Source organism: Polyodon spathula, chromosome 9 (genome assembly GCF_017654505.1).
Source record: "Polyodon spathula isolate WHYD16114869_AA chromosome 9, ASM1765450v1, whole genome shotgun sequence".
Classification (NCBI taxonomy): domain Eukaryota; kingdom Metazoa; phylum Chordata; class Actinopteri; order Acipenseriformes; family Polyodontidae; genus Polyodon; species Polyodon spathula.
In genome coordinates this window covers 45,285,896-45,304,997 of record NC_054542.1, presented here as the reverse complement: position 1 = coordinate 45,304,997, position 19,102 = coordinate 45,285,896, and the positions used below count along the sequence as shown (strand labels likewise).

Below are 19,102 nucleotides of genomic sequence, written 5' to 3'. Positions count from 1 at the left end.
ATGTACATTGACAGTATACTTACAGCAGTGTTAGAGAAAAGGAGGGCTTGCTAGTGAGTCATAACAAACAGCATTGGAGCTGAACTTCTGCATCCTGGTACAGTTGCTGTACATAACATGTCTGATTGCAGCTACACTATTGGAGTGACTTTGAACACCTGAAGTATTATATTTTGGGTTATGGTGTGTTAAGTATAAAATGCAAGCAAAGAACCAAAATATATTTAACTGAAAGTGAAACAGTTGTAACAAGTATGTCCCTCATACACGACCACCACCATCCCCCTGCTGCCCAGTCAGTATGATAACTGTGCATTTTGTGATGAAAGCATGTGTAGTTCAGACACGCTGAGAAGTACATGTAGTACCAATGTCCGTTTTGAAATGAAAATGCTTGTTTGCTGTAACGTGTGTCTTTAAAAAAAGAATTGCACATTTTAGACCTATGTAGCTAATGGAAGTGTCAATAAGATTTATGGAATTAATTTTGTTGGCAACAATTACTTTGTTTATACATTCCAATTAAGGTAAAGTCATAATATGGTTTACAGGGTCTAAATTCTGAAGACTTTATGTGATCATTTCCATTTTTAAAGAAAAAGGTAAACATTGGACAGTTTTATCAATCTACTTCATATGAAAAAAGGTGAACAAAAAGAAGCAACTCCAGTTCAACCTGAGAGAAATGCAGTTTTTCATTTGTATGAAAAACTGTACGCAACATATGTCTGCCAGCTACAGCAGCTATTCTCTGGAATTTCTGATATTTGCCCGTTATTTGACTACAAGCTAAAATTTCTGCCAAGTTTCATGCTTTAATCAAAATGCAACATTTTTTGTTTAGTCGCTGCACTATGTGGGCCAAACAATCTCTTCTCGTTCCCAGCATTTAACTGCATATTAAAATCTGCAAAATTCATCAGTGAATAAGATAGCTGGAACACTGATGAAGGCAGGGGGAAAATAGCCACATCACTCCATGAATGGGCAGAGCTTTTTTATGTAAAAAGTGAAGTACAACGTATCTGAAGGAATGTATGTTGAATTGCTTTCTTTAGATCACTCAATCGCATCTAATTCAGAGCTCAACATATCTGACCAAGTGGAAAACTTTGCTAGACAATTACATACGTATATGAAAAATAACAATAAAAAAGATGAATGATAAAATGCAGAACCGGTTTTAACATGCTTGTGTACACTGCGTATTGTGTCCACTATTACACAGAAGCAACCTTTACTTGCATAAATTAAAAACAGCTAGAATATCAATTTAAACGCTTGTAGTTGAAAGAACTGGAGTACAGATATAAAACAAAAACTAACCAGTTGATAAAAGCATAATAACCTGCTTTGTACAAGTAAAAACTAACAACAGTGTAACAATGTGATGAAAAAAGACTGTACATTTAATATTCATATAAAAGTTTGTACATTATATGTTCAAGAAAAACAGATAAAAGGCAGCTTTAATTAAAAACAATCCTGCTTTAAGTTACTTTAGCTCCATATTTATCTTTCCAATTTGGGTTTCTTAGCATCTGGTTCGCTGTTGCAATTTGACTGAGGAGATACACTGACTCCAGGAATCTGGGAGAAAAAAAACAGGAGAAATGATTTGGCCTAATTCGTAGAAAGCTTGTCTCGTAGCAAGCTGCAATGGTGAAATCCCACAAAATCCTTGGAAACAATTCAAAATCATAAGGATTGCATGTTAAGTGATCAGACTAGAACCATAAAATGTATGCAGAAATCAATATTTTTACTTTTTAAACTACTAAATCACACCATTGCAATTACAAATAGTTACAAATGAGCTTGGGATATTAACACCTCATGCATTGTTTAATCTTACCACAGGCTCCACAAGGGACATTCTGATCTTCTGATGCTGAACATTCGAAGCATCTAAGCTTATGGTCACTTTCTCCTTGTCAAACACACGAAAAACAGTGTCTTCTACAGTCAATGTAGGTATCTAAAGGGGGAAAGGCTTTTAGTACAAATGCAGCAATGATAAAGAACAACATATTTCTAATAAATACATTACATAAATCTGACAGACTATGAAATTACTTATTTTTATGTTTTCCTGTTTCTTTTGAAAAACACTTGTCTCTTGGGTCATTAAAATGTATTTATGCATTTTAGCATTAACAGCAAATACAGTATAAACACACTGCAGGAATATCTACAACACAGCACGAAGAAATAGTAAGTAATAGATTTTATTGTAACCCTATTCAGTAACACTAAGACTGCCTTCCTTTACAATACAATACATTTTACTCCAATAAAAGACCACATTTCATGAAAGAAAACACTTTACGTACCTCCTCGAAACTCAGCCTTGGGTTGGGTTTGTCTCTGTTTTCAAAGAAGACTGCCTTCCAACCCAGATTTTGGAATGAGAACTACTATGGCATTTTTCTTCACAAATAGAATGAAGCCTTCTTTGTTTACAATTCCTTTGCTTTTGAAGAACAGCTACAAGAAATAAGAGCAGAAGTTAGTTGCTATGTGACTGACCTGTTTACTTTATTGAAGGGTTGCTCTTAATAAAGTGACCACTCTGTCATGGTGAAAACAGTTTGCTTACTGCCCGCTAACAAATTACCACATTTATTTTATTGTAAATTTGACACACATTCAAATCCAACTGCTCTTCAAATAGTTTTAGACCTTTAACCGAGTTCCACGCTGTTTTGGTCATGTTTACTCAAGTTATTTTCACTGGTGGTAAAGGATGACAATATATAACATTAAGAGTGACAATTAAAATATTTGAAATGATGGGCTTTAGTTTCTTTACAGCTGATAAACATTTGTTTTGGCTAGTCAGGCTGTGAAATGTTTACTTCTAATTCAGTCAACAAATTAGCAGATAAGACTTCTACATGATATTTTCCCAATACTCTATTGGTCATGCCTTGCACAACTTTTATACAGAAAATAACAATATACTGTTTTTGTTACCTTTAAAAAAAAAAAATCTGTGGATATCCTGCAATCGTTCTAACACATTCTGACATGTATATTGTTCTAAGAGTAATGTGCACAGCACAAATTGGCACCAAAAATGAAGGGCCTAAATAAGATGGTTATAAGTAAAACTTCCAGCATATTCAACCTTGATTTATAGTACCTGAGTGTGAAAGGTGACTGATGATCTCTGGGCATACTGAGACATCTTATGGTCATAATTGAGGTTGTTGCACAGAGCTGCTTGCTTGTGTTTGTCCATTAGGTCTGGATAGGTAATGTCTGCTCCAATAGACACTGCCAGTAATCGATGTACTATTATATCAGAGTACCTGTATGAAAACAGGCAGATATATAGATATATATAGATATATATATATATATATATATATATATATATATACACACACACACACACACACACATTCTGCAAATTCTTATTTTTATTATACTTTGTTTAGCTTCAAACTCTATAAATGTCATACAGTTATTTTTGCACTTGGCTCTGTAAAAAGTTCCAATAAGAAAAATAACCTGAAATATCAATAATACTGATATCTGTCATTTTAAAGGATTTTCCTTAAGACTTACCAGTCAGTATGTTTGGTCTTGAATTAAACTAAAATATAAACATGCAAAAATCTGTTGATGTAATATTATCAATGCATTTTAGAATAAATAATGCTGGATGTCAGTACTGTACCTACAAACTGTTTACAGCTCTAAAAGTTGCAAGAACTTCTAAGATATGATGACTCAGCATAAATGCATATATAAAAGTTCTCATGCTCCCATAAAGGACCGTAAGGATACAAACCTTCTAATTGGGGAAGTGAAGTGTGTAGATGGGAGAAGCCAGACCATAGTGGTGGAAGTCAGTGTCCATTCCTGAACATAAGTAGACATCCTGCATCATGCAGCGAGTTGCCAGGATTCTCAGCAGTGTGTTAAAGTAGGGGAAGCCCACCACCTGGGCTGCATCAAGACAGTCTGCAAGTGCCTTTGCAGAATCAGTCCAGATATCCAGGTCCTAATCAATTAGGTGCACAACAACCAAAGAGTTTAATATGGTTACAGCAGGCTACAGGAAAACAGCAATAGTCTAAAACTAAAATGACTGTCCTTATCTTTTATTATATACCATGCTAATATTAGGCCAGATTTGCAATAAGAGACAGCTGCATAAAATGGTTTCAAGGTATAAGAATAAGCCGTGCAAATACTTTGCCACACATTGGGTGAGTGGGCGCCAACATTCTGCAGCCCTGCCTTTGTCTCGTCACTTTTCGTGAGCAGCCAGACTCTTGCAGTCAGCTGTCTCACGTCGCTCACAGACTTCACTTATACATTATGCAACATTTCTTAATCAATAACTGTTAAAACGACGTGCCTTAGATTTAGCTGCCTTAACAAGCATGTCACAGTTTGATGGAGGCGGGGCTGGATGTTTTCTGAGAAGGGCACACTCAGCAAACTCGTCATAGATCTTTGCAACAGATATTTGCCAGCAACATGAACTCTTCCACCATAGAGTTGGTTTCTCTAAATATGAACCAGACATAAAACAGGCATGCTAACATGCTCACAGAACAATTTCAGTAAATATAATTATAATATACACCAACGCCTTATCAGTATACATGTTACAATAATGCATTATTTTATTTGTCATATCTCTCTCTAATTACATTTTGTGTAATTCAATTTATATTACTGTGTGATATATTCTAACACACATATAATTATGTTCATAATGTATAGTAATCATATAAGAGGGCATAACTGAATCAGTAACTTAAACTTAAACTGTAGATGTGTCCTTTTTTAAATGACTGATTCAATTAGCATACCATTAAATTTATAACTATTTTTGGATAAAACTGTCCGCAACAACAACTGCCACTGACTGTCTGTGCAGGTATAAAATGGATAACAAGCAACCTACTTCAGTTCTTTGGTCTGTAGATCAATGGGATTATGAGTTTCACTGTCTATATGAAACTGGAATTCAGGGGAGGAGAGGGTTAGTGCACTGCAATGGAAGGTGGAGCTCAGTGTCAACATTACTCATGGAAAACTCACCTATACATGCAATACAAAAAATGTGCATTAGGACTCGGATCCAGTTAAGAAGTAGTGCTCTAAAAGCAATCTGGCATATCATTGAAACGATTGTTTTTGTCTGCCCCATTATCAATCATTAACTATCTTAAAACATTAAAAGAAAATCACTTAAAAAAATCTAGGTGATGCTGCAATTATAAGATGCATCAAATTAGAGCCCAGTTTGAAGTGTCTCAATGCCAGTTTGCATTAAAATATTGATTGTGTGCTTATAACAGTGCTAGGATACAAACTTTCAGTCTCTGGATTTGCATTCGACAAGTGACATCAGTTAAAATATTTTATTTCCATTTCCCTGATTTTGAAATTAAAGCTACACAATTCATTTTATTTTCAAAATATGGAAGAATCTGACAAGAAGACGGGTCATTTTTGGGGTAAATGAAAGGGAGGATGGAGAAGCGATGTTTGGCAGTTTGTTGCAATTCCTGTAGACGGTAAATGCTTTTGGCATACAATGTTAACAGTTATGTTTATTAACAGCATATTTCAGATCGAAATTACTTACTGGTAAGTAAAAAAAATAATAATAATTGAAGTCTTAAAGGGGCATATAGTTAGAACCTCCGTCTATTCTTTTCAGATGTTAATTGGATTTTTGTTTTAATAAAGTGTTTTTAAGTATTGTGTCTTCTGATAAAAATCCTAATGTTTGTTCTTTGAAAAACGCATCGATTATTTCAATTGTATGTGATAATCAATTAACAAATCAGGTTACCGATTGACTAAAAAAAATCCATAGTATATTTGAATAAAAAGGTTACATCTCATTCTTGTCCCAAAGAGATCAATGCACTTGGCGACAAAACTCCTGAATAAAATGATATTTTCTTACCCCATCTCAATCCTTTTCTTCTTTAGTATTTTTGCCAGTCTGGTCAATCCTCGTAAACTCCTTGTTATTTCATCATTCATGCTGGTGTCACCTATTCTCATTTGGGCTTCAGCATAAGTTAGAGATGCCTAAATTAAGAATAGGTACATTTGATTCAAAACACTCCATCAAATACCCAGGACATCACAAAACAGATTTGTATGTAACTACCGGTACAAGTGAAAACGGTAATGACACCAAAGAGACAGATGCATCAGACCCCTTTGTCCCACAAGGGACCTCACAAAAGGTCAACTTGTAAATGAATAAATCAAGATGCGACATTAGTCATTAAATTAATTTCCTTAATTAATGATTTCCTTTATGATACTCGGGACCCAATCACCATAAATACTACAATTAAAACGTCCCCACATAATTTATGTAGAAAGCTAAATACTCAGTTTGTAATTTAAATATAGTCCATCTACTTTCTGTGGTAACAGAGAAAAGGGGACATCTTCTTAAACAGTCTGCCAATGTATCCCCTTTTCAGCTTTTTAAAAACAAATCGTTGAACACGTACCTTTGAATTAATGACACTTTTTGTAAACTTGGTGTTGATAATTTCAGCGTCGTGGTTAATTTCCCATATACAAGAAAAAGCCAACCTAGAATCAAATATATTGATCATTAAACGTCCAGGTAGCAACACGCAAAAGATACAATCGGAACACAGAAACATTTTAGAATCAGCTTACCTCTCCACATTAGACCTTAGTGAACATAAATTGGAGCTCAGCAGTTCAGGAACCATATCGATCCTCTATATTAAAAATACATTTAAAAAATAATTCTATGCATCATAACCTGCAGAAATTAGAAACATTTATTTTACTTTAGCATAAGTAAAACAAAAATTAAATTACAGCATTTAGCCCATTACAAAAACAATCTGTATTTAGTTTGTCGTCGTCCCCCCCCCCCCCCCCCCCCCCCAATCTTACCTTTTCACATAGATACACCGTTGTCCCTCTGCTTGCAGCCTCTTGGTCCAAGGCATTCCCAGAGCGAATGAAATGGCTGACATCAGCTATATGTACTCCTACCTAGTGATTAGAAAATACCACATTCATTCACGAAGACGTTATCAGTTAGGTCAGATAAACTAGATTTGGATTGACAAGACCCCAGAATAGTGTATTAGGCAGCGGTGCTTTACAGGGAAATGGGTAGTGTAGGAAAGTGTGAGATTGAAAAAAAAAAAGATATATATATATATATATATATCTTATAAATAAAAAACAGGAACCATGTCCTTTGGCATACTATACTAGCAAATATACAAAGTTTAGGAAATGAGTGTTAAGAACACATACAGAAAGGGTAGAAGCAATATATTTAATTTTAAACATACCTCTAGATTTCCATTCTCTAAATCTCTGCAGTGCAGTGCATCGTCGATATCTGTGCAACCAGGAGGATCCACACTGCAGACGTCGATATGCCTCAGGTCTTTTAAAGTCCTGGAAATGAAATATATAAATATGTTGGGAAGACATCTCGCTATGTTTTACAACAAACTTTTCTTCTGTTATAAGTAACTTATTTGATACATGCTCATATCTGTTTTTATATTGGTGTACTTTATGTTTGATTTGTAATGATAGATTTTTAGTTTATACATATATATATATATATATATATATATATATATATACACACACACACACACACACACACACACACACACACACACAACATACTATTACTTTGAGAACTACACTGATGCATATTTTAATATGGAATTCCTCATGCTAGCAATCATAAAGTAATGATCAGCTGAGACACCTCTTCTGTTATTCTCCATGGCATCTTGGGCAGGAAACTGAGGACCGCTTGAGAAAAGGGCTGGTGAGGGACATCGTGCTCAAGGAGCAGGACTTCAGTCTCAGTTTCTTTGCTTTTCATCAGTGTGTATAACAGTTTTTGCAATGGTCTGACATTTTATTTTTTTTATTTAAAAATAACTTAATTGTTTAGTTTACTTCTTATTTTGTTCCCCATTCTCCAATGCCTAGACAGCCTTTATAGTATAAACTAGATCCCTATATTATACAACAAAGTTAATAACTTACATTGGGGTATCTACAATTTTTTGGCCAACCATCAATTGTTACGATAATCCTCTGTCCTTCTAAGGTAGATGCTTGTCAGGTTTCTATTCGGATTCTAGGAATCCTGTGATCCATAGGAGTAAACAAGTGCTTTCTTGCCTGTAAGAAATAAAGTAATTTCAGTTATGAATTCACATTGATTGCAAGGGTCGAGTTCAGTACCATTTATCTGGCTATTTTTTGTTTTAAAAATGGTCATAATAATAATAATAATACTAATAATAATAACAGAATTGGTCATTTATTAAAATGAATGCTCATGTTTTTACTATAAATGTTTAAACCAATTTCTCCCTGCATAAAAGAGAAATACCTGTATCAGTGCTATAGACCAATGGCAAGCTCTATTACAAAGATTGCAAGATTCCAATGGCTCATTTTTAAACAAACAGCATGGAAACAGAAAACAGATAATAGGCACTAGTGAAAATCTATGAAAAAACTCCCTCCATCCTACCTCTTTAATTTGTGACTTTGAAAGCATTCCACAGTAAGGTCTCCAGTTCCGCTTGATAATGCCCACTACTTTTCCAGTAGGCTTCAGCATACTCTCATGCACTACACTCTTAAGCTGTAGATAGAAAGCATGCATTACTCCACCTACTTTGTTGCTTTGAATGTGAAATAAAGAAAGATTGGAACTGACAATGATTCCTACATTTAACTACTCATTAAATTAAAATTAACTAATTTCAACTAAATTAAAAATAACTAATTTGATAAAAAAAATAAAATAAATTGAGTTACAACACTGATTTTCCCCATACACTATTGCTATTCACGTACAGTTCAAAAAACCAGGAACAGACAGCATTCAATACCCATCTCTTTGTGGCTGTTATTCTGTTTGTAATGTCGTTATATGAGAAACTGATTATCAGCTATCTCAAACAGTAGTTACAGACCAGGGGGCATACTACAGAAACATCCTAACTGGACAATCCTATCTTATCTTAGAGACAAGACGTCGTAAATGCAATTTAGGAGAATTCATATTACAGAACAAGGATTCCTATCTCATTTTCCTATCTTAAGACAAGACAGGAAATAGTGTATTACAGAACGTTGCTAACTCATTCTTTTCTAAGTTTTTTTCCTAACATTTAGGACAAGGTGGCAATTGTCCCATTTTAGATTTGAAAAAGAAAATCCATAGCTTGCAATGGCAATTCTTAATTTATTGTGAGTAAAATGAGACAAAGAATATATGTAACAAGTATGTAATAGTATGTAATAGTAGAGCTTAGATCTAAGCTCTGTAATTACGGGACATTTATTTTTACACATAGGCTAGCCTAATTAAAAAATACTGCCTGCCAAAACACCATCAGACACTTTGAAACACAACATAGGTTTACAAACACATGCTAACAAGCTTTAGGCTACAGTACAGTTGTTAAACAAGAAGCAAGCAATATCTGGTTAAAATGTATCCATTTATTTGTGCAGCTATGTATTGATTTATTTTTGCTTATTTTTATTATACACCGCAGGCCTACCTTCGGTCACATATCCTTATATCTCGGCTTTTCAGAGAGGTTAGTCTAAGTAGCTACCGTAAGATGAATCTTCTGAGTTTGTGCCTCAGCAGCGTTACCTTTTTTTTTTTTACTTTATGATAGTTTATAACTCTTTTCAAGATGTTTATTATTTTGGTGATACTGTGATTCTCATCAGGGAATGCATAGCTCCCCCTCCCCGCCCAGATTTATTACCTGCTGAAAAAAAAATGGTACAAAATGCAAACTCATGGAAGAATCTTGTAAACCTGGACCCTTTTAGTATTAAGAAGCCTGCTCAGTTGTAATGTTGTGGAAATAGTAATGTTTCTGATTTGTGACGGTTTACAAATGATCTCATCGGTACTCTGTATAGCAGAAGCCCTGAGTAGATTAAATTAGACTTTTGAAAGCAACAGCTAAGAATATTAATTTCCAAAGACAAAAATTAAAGTTTAAAAAGTAGAAATAGAATTATTCTTATTTTATTATTTATGTTTGTTGTGGTTTCTGAAGAGAAGAGGAACCAATCAATTATTTTTTCTCTTTGGTGATGATATAGCGTAAGCTGAGTTTGTTGTCCCGGGATACAGACTTGATCAGTTGAAAACAGGTATGATTTAATGTGAGATAGGATTTCCTAACTAAAGTTAAGATAGGATAGAGCACTTACGAAATTACAGCTACCTGTGACACGTTAGGAAAAATCCTATCCTAGCAGTGAAAGATAAGATAAGAAAGCAAGATAGGAAACTCTTCTGTAATATACCCCCTGGTTTAAACTTAAAAGAAAAAAAAAACTCTATACATGCAGTACAATTGAAATCAGCACATTTTCTTTCCTATCCTCTTTTGGGTTATATTCTCTATACCTGACTTTGTTTATCAAGTAACACTACAGTATATACTCCCAATAAAAAAAATAAAAAAAACTGCCACTGAAATATTGAACCTTATTCGGAAATACTAAGAAAGAGAACAGAAAATATTGGCTCTCACTGAGTTTTCCTCTTCTTCCTCATCATCATCTTCTGCAGTCCCTTCATCTTGAAGTACCACAGAGGACGGTGCCATCCACTGGTCTTTGGGCAGTAACTGCACTGCAACCACATCCTCGTGGACAGCTCTGTTTAAATTCTTCAGGCCCTGGATGAGAACCTAAGAAGAACACAGCAGATCAAAATGAATTCCTGAACTACGGGTGTTGAGTATTGCTGCTGCAAGATGTTTCTTTTTTCCATAGTTTATTGTGTATGCTGCGCAAGGATGATTGTTGCACCTGAGTGTTTGTTTGACGTACAGGATCCTGGATACTTTGAAATGAGCTGTTGCAACTCTTCTCCCATTCCAGCAACTACAGCGTCAAGCTAAAGGTTACATTCAGGCTTTCAAAAAAAAAAAAAAAGTGGATCTTTATTAAACAAGAACCTGTGATAACCATCAAAAAATATCTTTGGATTTCAAGGTTAAGATTTACTACATTAGTATATAAGCTTTTGGTCCTGTAAGGACATTCCTTAAAAAACATAAAAGAAAAAAGCTGCTTCACGGTTCTGTTCAGGACCCACCTCTTTATTCTCTTCAGTATCTCCATGGACCCACACAGTCACCTCCAGGTAACTGTCTCTGTTAGATCGGAAGGTGCCTTGAAGGTAAGTTCCAGATTTGATTCCCTGCTGCAGATTTGACAGTGGAAGATGCTCTTGAAAGATTATTTTACTACTTTCAATCTCATTCTGTGGGATACAAGAAACAAAATACATTTACCATACAAAATACCTAAATGTACTTATAGAATATGAACTTATCTGAACACCTGGAAATAACATCAACATTGAAATGTACTGCAATGGGTCATTTCATGTCATACCAGCAGGTGACAGCTGGGTCACCATCATTATGATGCTAGATGTGCAACGATCATATTAAAACGATCCAAGTTGTCTTATTTTACACCACAAGATATCCTAAAAACTCAATGGTTTTCAAACCCATTTGCAGAAATGGATGTTGTCATTATCAGGCATCATGGTACACCATGTCATAGTGCACTGTTCAAGTCTGCTTTTCAGACACATGGGAGTTGTGAACTAGAGCATCTGTTGGCACCTGGATAGCCATGACTTTAGTGTTCTGAACTTTGTAGGGTCATCCTGTTGCTGTGGATGGTGGTTGAATATCACACCAAATGCACTGGATGATGTCATACTTCTGTGTCCAGTAGAACTTAGTTAATGGTTCATAAGGATAAAAAGAAACTCTTAACTGGTGCACCAGTTTATTCCCATTCCCATATATATATATATATATATATATATATATATATATATATATATATATATATATATATATATATATATATATATAGAAATACAGGCCACATCATCTGGTGTTGAAGCAAGGCGGTCTACCAGTTCAGGATTTGCAATCAAACTTTGAATGTACTCTTCACCTAAAATAGAAACGTTTTGTGCTCAAACAAAAAAACCCCAAAAGATCATAAAATAAATCCAAACAAGGCTCTCCTCAGAACACAAAAACAAACAATGGCTTAGTAAGTGTAACTACAGTTATACCAGTGACATCACCACGTGCCTTTTTATACCCCAACCCACAGAGCACAAGGACTTACATGTGTATGCCACCAGCCCAGCTCCTTCGGCCTTCTCTTTGTTCTTTTTTGTCATTCCTAAGTAAAATAATTTTGAATCCCTCCTCTTTCTGGGTTTTTTCCAGGTGTTCACTGCACCATTTGGCCGCCACACAGATCGCCCTATCATTGCGGTCGTTTGCACTTTCACCTTGTGCTTGTTCAATGTAGGTTTCTCTATGTAAAAAAATAAACACAATAAACACAATTTCACCACGCACGGTCCGCCACTGCTTGTACAGTAGCACTCTATCGTTGTAACTTTTGGCATCCACTCCCAATCCGCAGTGTCTTCATTAAACAGTTACAACAATGTGAAACGTTTCTAATGCAGCTCTTTAGGCAAACACAGTTAGATGAGGAATATAAGAGGGGGGAGGGTATATACTGAACGTGTTTGTTATTTCTATCCTCGCTAGTTGTGGTTATAGACTCTATTCTACGTGAGTACCTACCTGTGGTGTTCATTGGCGAACGTGTAGAAATGCCTCTATATTATGGATGACGTCTTTAATTCTCTTGTACACAGGAGCGCTCCTGTGTCTTGTTTCTTGTAGTACTGTCTGCAGGACGATCACATTCGTGATAGCAGGATCCTCAAGGACGTCAATCTTAAATTAAAACAGGTTGTTGGGGTGTAAATCATAAACGATGGTCACCTACTTCTGATGGGCATTATTATTATTATTATTATTATTATTATTATTATTATTATTATTATTATTATATGCATTAACGACTAATTTAAGTAAAAACTGAAATGAGATATGGGGAAACAGCATACTGTTAGTACAGCTAATATAACTCATCTTTGAAGATCCATTCAATAAATAGGAGAAGTAACTTGGCAGTGCTTTTGGTTATGATTGGCTGTGAGAAGATGAGCCTGGCTCTGGTCACACCGGCTGTGTAGAATGGGTTACATTTTGTGGCGAAGTAAGACTTTTTAAAAGAACACAAACTGACCATGAAATTCAAACGGTATGTTTAAATGCATGCTGTACGCGATATGTTGCTTACTAGTTCCAAATCCATTTATTTCATTGAGAACTACGCGATTCATCACAGGGCGCTTCAGTACCCGATGTAAAACTACATTTGTGCCCGGTAGTATGTAGCGAGGACATTTACAAAGGCTACTTTCTGTGCACAGGTCCTGCTGCAGAATGGGAGAATCCTGCTTACACGAATCACAGACTTCACTTCCACACCACATATCATCCCGGAGATACTGCTCACGGACAATCTTCATCACCCCGCCGGAGCCGCTCTTTTTTTACGAACGTCTTAGACTTTAACCGATTTAAGCGATGTTTTTATTTTTATTTTTCTTATGGGAGAAAAAATAAACAAAATATATTAAAACCAAATCACCCTCAGCGGAAAATATCAACAGAATCACACGGCATCCGCACTAACACGTGTGTCAGAAGCTGGCTAACAGTACCCTTCACAGAGTTTTCTATGTGTTGTTATTGTATAAGTGCTGTGAGGAATTCTAATTTACGAAAACACAATACCTGTTAAAACAGTTAGAACAGAATATTTGGGATTTAGGCAGTACTATGACAATTTCCTGTATTTTAATATAGACTGTTTTTTTTTTATTTAACCAGGTTTATTCAACAGAGAAGTCACAGTGTAAACCAAGTTAACATACAACATTCACAGTGCAACAAAAAACAGGTACAAAATCTTATTTTACAAATCTTATTGTTCTTAGTTATGCAAAGCCTACATAAAACGAATTTAGCTATACTTGTGGCGATAATTACTTTTAACTCAGGGTAAAAGTATACCTGACCATCTGTGCTTAGATGAACGCCGAAAGAACAACAGCACCTCACTGTAGAGTTACTGGGTTTTGAGGTTAGTTACACTTCCTGTACTTTCCTTATATAAATAGTTTTATTGTCTTTAATGTACTGGGAAAGAATACAGGTGTATACAGTTTAGGAGATGACTGCATTATGTAATATTCATATCAGAGGAGCTACCCTTGGGAGTAAATAACAGCAATGAGGCTTTAGAGAGTGTCCTCAGAATTTAGCTTTAGATCCATTACTGAGTAGATAATTATCTAAACCCAGTTGTGCAGTTGCTGTATCCTGTAGAACAGGGGTAGTCAACCTTGGTCCTGGAGAGACACAATCCAGCAGGTTTTACAGGTGACCCTTAAATCATCATTTTTCTGAAGAATGTAAGCTGTTGGTCAAGTTCACTTAAATCAGGAGTGTTCAGCGCTGGTCCATGGGAGCTGCAGGGTGTTAAGGTTTTTGTTCCAAATTATATCTAAATGACTAAATTGAACAACTTACTACTTCAATTGAAAACAAATACTGCTTAACTAGTCCACATTTAATTGTTCAAAAATTGATGATTAAGGGTTGCTTATCGATTGTCGCTCTTCAGGACCAGGGTTGGCCACCCCTGCTCTAGAAGGACATGCTTCTTAAAATCAAGGCAAGAAAACACGCGGTTGTCCACCGTATCAGTGTCTGGACAAACTCCATTCTTACATAGACTTTACATGTAAACCAATAATTAAGGCTTTGAAGTACTGGTAATTTTGAGGTCTGATTTTTGGATTACTTCTCGTAGATAGAGGAGCTGGAGGAGAAATTGAACAATGCTCTGACAGCTGCATGCACTACGGCTAGATAATCAACTCAAACTTGAGCAAGAGGAAACCAGGTCTGCCAATACATTTACATGAGGTCCAGATCTCCAACTCTATCAGAGTATCAAAGTCTTTGCCTTGTGTACATAAGTTTATCCCAGATTGTATGTATTTTTTGTACTGCTGTTCAGCATTAAATGAATGCTTAGTCACAATTAACTTAATTGGCCTTTTCTACAGAAAACAACAGGCATTAAGGAAGCAGGAAATGGACACTATTTTGTTGAGACAGAAGCAGCTGGAAGAGATGAATCATCAACTTCGAGAAAAAGCAAGAGATATCCGTCGTAGTTTGCGTGACTTGGAACTCACGAGGACAAATACTTAGAACTGAAAGAGCTTCCAGAAGACCAGCTCTCAATTCCAGAATATGTCACTGTGAGTATTAGTTATATTTGTGCCGTGTACTGTACTTTGCATATTCAGTTGCCCTGTGCCATCTTGACATACTGATGTGTAGTGTGTGTGTGTGTCTATATATATATATATATATATATATATATATATATATATATATATATATATATATATATATATATATATATATATACACACACATCTCTGGAAAAAATTGAGAACACTGCAAAATTATCGGTTTCTCTGGTTTTACTATTTATAGGTATGTGTTTAGGTAAAATGAACATTTTTATTTTGTTCTATAAAATACTGATTTCTCCCAATTCCATTTAGAACATTTATTTGCAGAAAATGACAACTAGTTAAAATAACAAAAAAGATGCAGTGTTGTCAGACCTCGAATAATGCAAAGAAAATAAGTTCATATTCATTTTTAAACAACACAATACTAATTTTTAACTTAGGAAGAGTTCAGAAATCAATATTTGGTGGAATAACCCTGATTTTCAATCACAGCTTTCATGCGTCTTGGCATGCTCTCCACCAGTCTTTCACATTGATGTTGGGTGACTATGCACTCCTGGAGCAAAAATTCAAGCAGCTCGGCTTTGTTTGATGGCTTGTGACCATCCATCTTCCTCTTGATCACATTCCAGAGGTTTTCAATGGAGTTCAGGTCTGGAGATTGGGCTGGCCATGACAGGGTCTTGATCTGGTGGTCCTCCATCCACACCTTGATTGACCTGGCTGTGTGGCATGGAGCATTGTCCTGCTGGAAAAACCAATCCTCAGAGTTGGGGAACATTGTCAGAGCAGAAGGAAGCAAGTTTTCTTCCAGGACAACCTTGTACTTGGCTTGATTCATGCCAAAGCTGCCCGATTCCAGCCTTGCTGAAGCACCCCCAGATCATCACCGATCCTCCACCACATTTCACAGTGGGTGCGAGACACTGTGGCTTGTAGGCCTCTCCAGGTCTCCGTCTAACCATTAAACGACCAGGTGTTGGGCAAAGCTAAAAATTGGACTCATCTGGGGGTGTTTCAGCAAGGCTGGAATCGGGCAGATTTGTCTTTGTGAAGGACGCATGAATCAAGCCAAGTACAAGGTTGTCCTGGAAGAAAATTTGCTTCCTTCTGCTCTGACAATGTTCCCCAACTCTGAGGATTGGTTTTTCCAGCAGGACAATGCTGATGCAATGCAATCTCCAGACCTGAACCCCATTGAAAACCTCTGGAATGTGATCAAGAGGAAGATGGATGGTCAAAGCCATCAAACAAAGCTGAGCTGCTTAAATTTTTGCGCCAGGAGTGGCATAAAGTCACTCAACATCAATGTGAAAGACTGGTGGAGAGCATGCCAAGATGCATGAAAGCTGTGATTGAAAATCAGGGTTATTCCACCAAATATTGATTTCTGAACTCTTCCTAAGTTAAAACATTAGTATTGTGTTGTTTAAAAATTAAAATGAACTTATTTTCTTTGCGTTATTCGAGGTCTGACAACAGCTGTCATTTTCTGCCAAAAAATGCTCTAAATGACAATATTTTTATTTGGAATTTGGGAGAAATGTTGTCAGTAGTTTTATAGAATAAAACAAAAATGTTCATTTTACCCAAACACATACCTATAAATAGTAAAACCAGAGAAACTGATAATTTTGCAGTGGTCTCTTAATTTTTTCCAGAGCTGTGTGTGTGTGTGTGTGTGTGTGTGTGTGTGTGTATATATATATATATATATATATATATATATATATATATATATATATATATTATATATATTATGTATTATATATATATATATATATATATATATATATATATATATATATATGTTTTATAATATATTTATTAAATGCATATTATTATAGAAACTTTTATTGTTGCTGTTGTTTTTCCATCACATTTAGTTCTTTAACTGCAGATCCTACAAAGGACACTAGGTGGCGACAGAATATCATATATAATTGACAAAAGCCAAGAGGAAACATAGTAGCGGGGTTCTAAAAAATGTAGCGTTACATGTCCCCACCTGTTGCTACAACTGTTTAAATAACCTACATGTCAAAATTTCAAAATGTCTTCTCTAGTGCACTGATAGTGTAAGGATTGTTGTCCACATTGTCAAACAGGTAACACAGCAGTAACAATCCATGATGCGGTGCGGAACAGAAAAGCCAGAACACATGATGTTTTTTATTTTTTGCTCTATGCAGTGATTTAGAGGACAGATCTCAAACCCCAGTGCACTAGAGCAGACATTGTGAAAAGAGCTTTGAAACAGACTTTATAGTTATAAAAAGTTGTCAGGATGTTAACAATGAAAAGAAAAGTGACATGTACTTTATTTAAACAGTTGTAGCAACATGTGGGGACGTGTAACGCTATATTTTTCCGAACCCCACTGCTTACTCTTTCAGCTGTGAATTGGACAAATGGGAGAGTAATATAATTGCAGATTGTAAAGAGAACAGTGTAACATTAAAAATTAGATCACTTTTGCCCTAAAAATGAAAGATTCTTCTGGGGTTTTTGTGTGTCTAGGCATTTTTTTAACATTTCGCCACAATTTGCAATTCTCTTTTAAATGTTCCTATAACATTTTGGGTTGACAAGAACAACAACTCAGGTAAGACAACCATTAAATGTATTTATCTAAATGCTAGAAGTATCAGAAACAAAATTCTAGAACTTGAAGCTACTGCACTAACAGGTAACTATGATGTGATAAGTGTTACAGAAACGTGGTTATCTGAGAGTGATGGGGACGAATATAATATTTGTGGGTATACACTGTATAGGAAAGACAGGCAGGACAGAAGAGGAGGAGGGGTAGCGCTATACATAAGAAACAGTCTTGAAGCCCAGGTGTTAAACCTGGACAAAGAAAATAAAACCGAATCAATATGGGTCAGAATAACAGACAAAAATTCAAAAGGCATAATAATAGGAGCATGCTATAGACCGCCAGATTCAGACGGTGAGCACAATAATCTGTTATACAATGACATTAGAAATGTGTGTAGCAAAGGAGAAGCCATACTAATGGGGGATTTCAACTTCCCCCAGATAAAATGGGAAAACCCGGTGGGTAGCGCGAAGGATGAAATAGAAATGGTGGAAATGACAAATGACTGCTTCCTAACACAATTTGTGAAGGCACCCACTAGAGGGGAGGCATGCCTTGATTTAGTCTTTTCAAATAACGAAGATAGAATAACTAAAACAGAGGTCAGAGAACCACTGGCAAACTCAGACCACAACATGGTCTCATTTGAAGTGTTTTTTAAATCCCCAAAAGTAAAGACTAAAGCTAAGGTTTACAATTTTAGAAAAGCAAACTATGAAGGCATGAAACAGAGACTAACAGAAGTAGATTGGAGTAAAATAGAGAAAACACCCACAGAAGAAGGATGGTTGTTCTTCAAAAATGTAGTACTAGAGGCGCAAAACAATTATATCCCTAAAGTAGACAAATCTAAATGTAAAACTAAATTGCCAAAATGGTTTAATAGATCAATTAAAAAAAATATTCAGCGAAAAAAGGCACTTTACAGAGCATTAAAAAAGGACCAAAAAGAAAGTACGCAGAAAGAGTACACAGAACTGCAAACGCAAGTCAAAAAGGAAGTTAGAAAGGCCAAGAGAGAAATAGAAATGAACATTGCTAAGGGAGCTAAAACCAATTCCAAAATGTTTTTCCAATATTACAACAGCAAGAGAACATTCAAAGAGGAGATTAAATGTTTAAGAGATACAAATGGCAAAATCGTAGAGGAAGAAAAAAAAATAGCAAATATGTTAAATGATTACTTTTCA

The 19,102-nt window shown here is 35.6% G+C and overlaps 2 pseudogenes; one reads left to right on the top strand and one right to left on the bottom strand.

Annotated features, from left to right (window-relative positions):
• Positions 1–1,414: 1,414 nt before the first annotated feature.
• LOC121320944 lies at positions 1,415–13,655 on the bottom strand (annotated as a pseudogene).
• Positions 13,656–14,829: 1,174 nt separating this feature from the next.
• LOC121321103 overlaps positions 14,830–19,102 on the top strand; it is a 41,972-nt pseudogene continuing 37,699 nt past the window's right edge.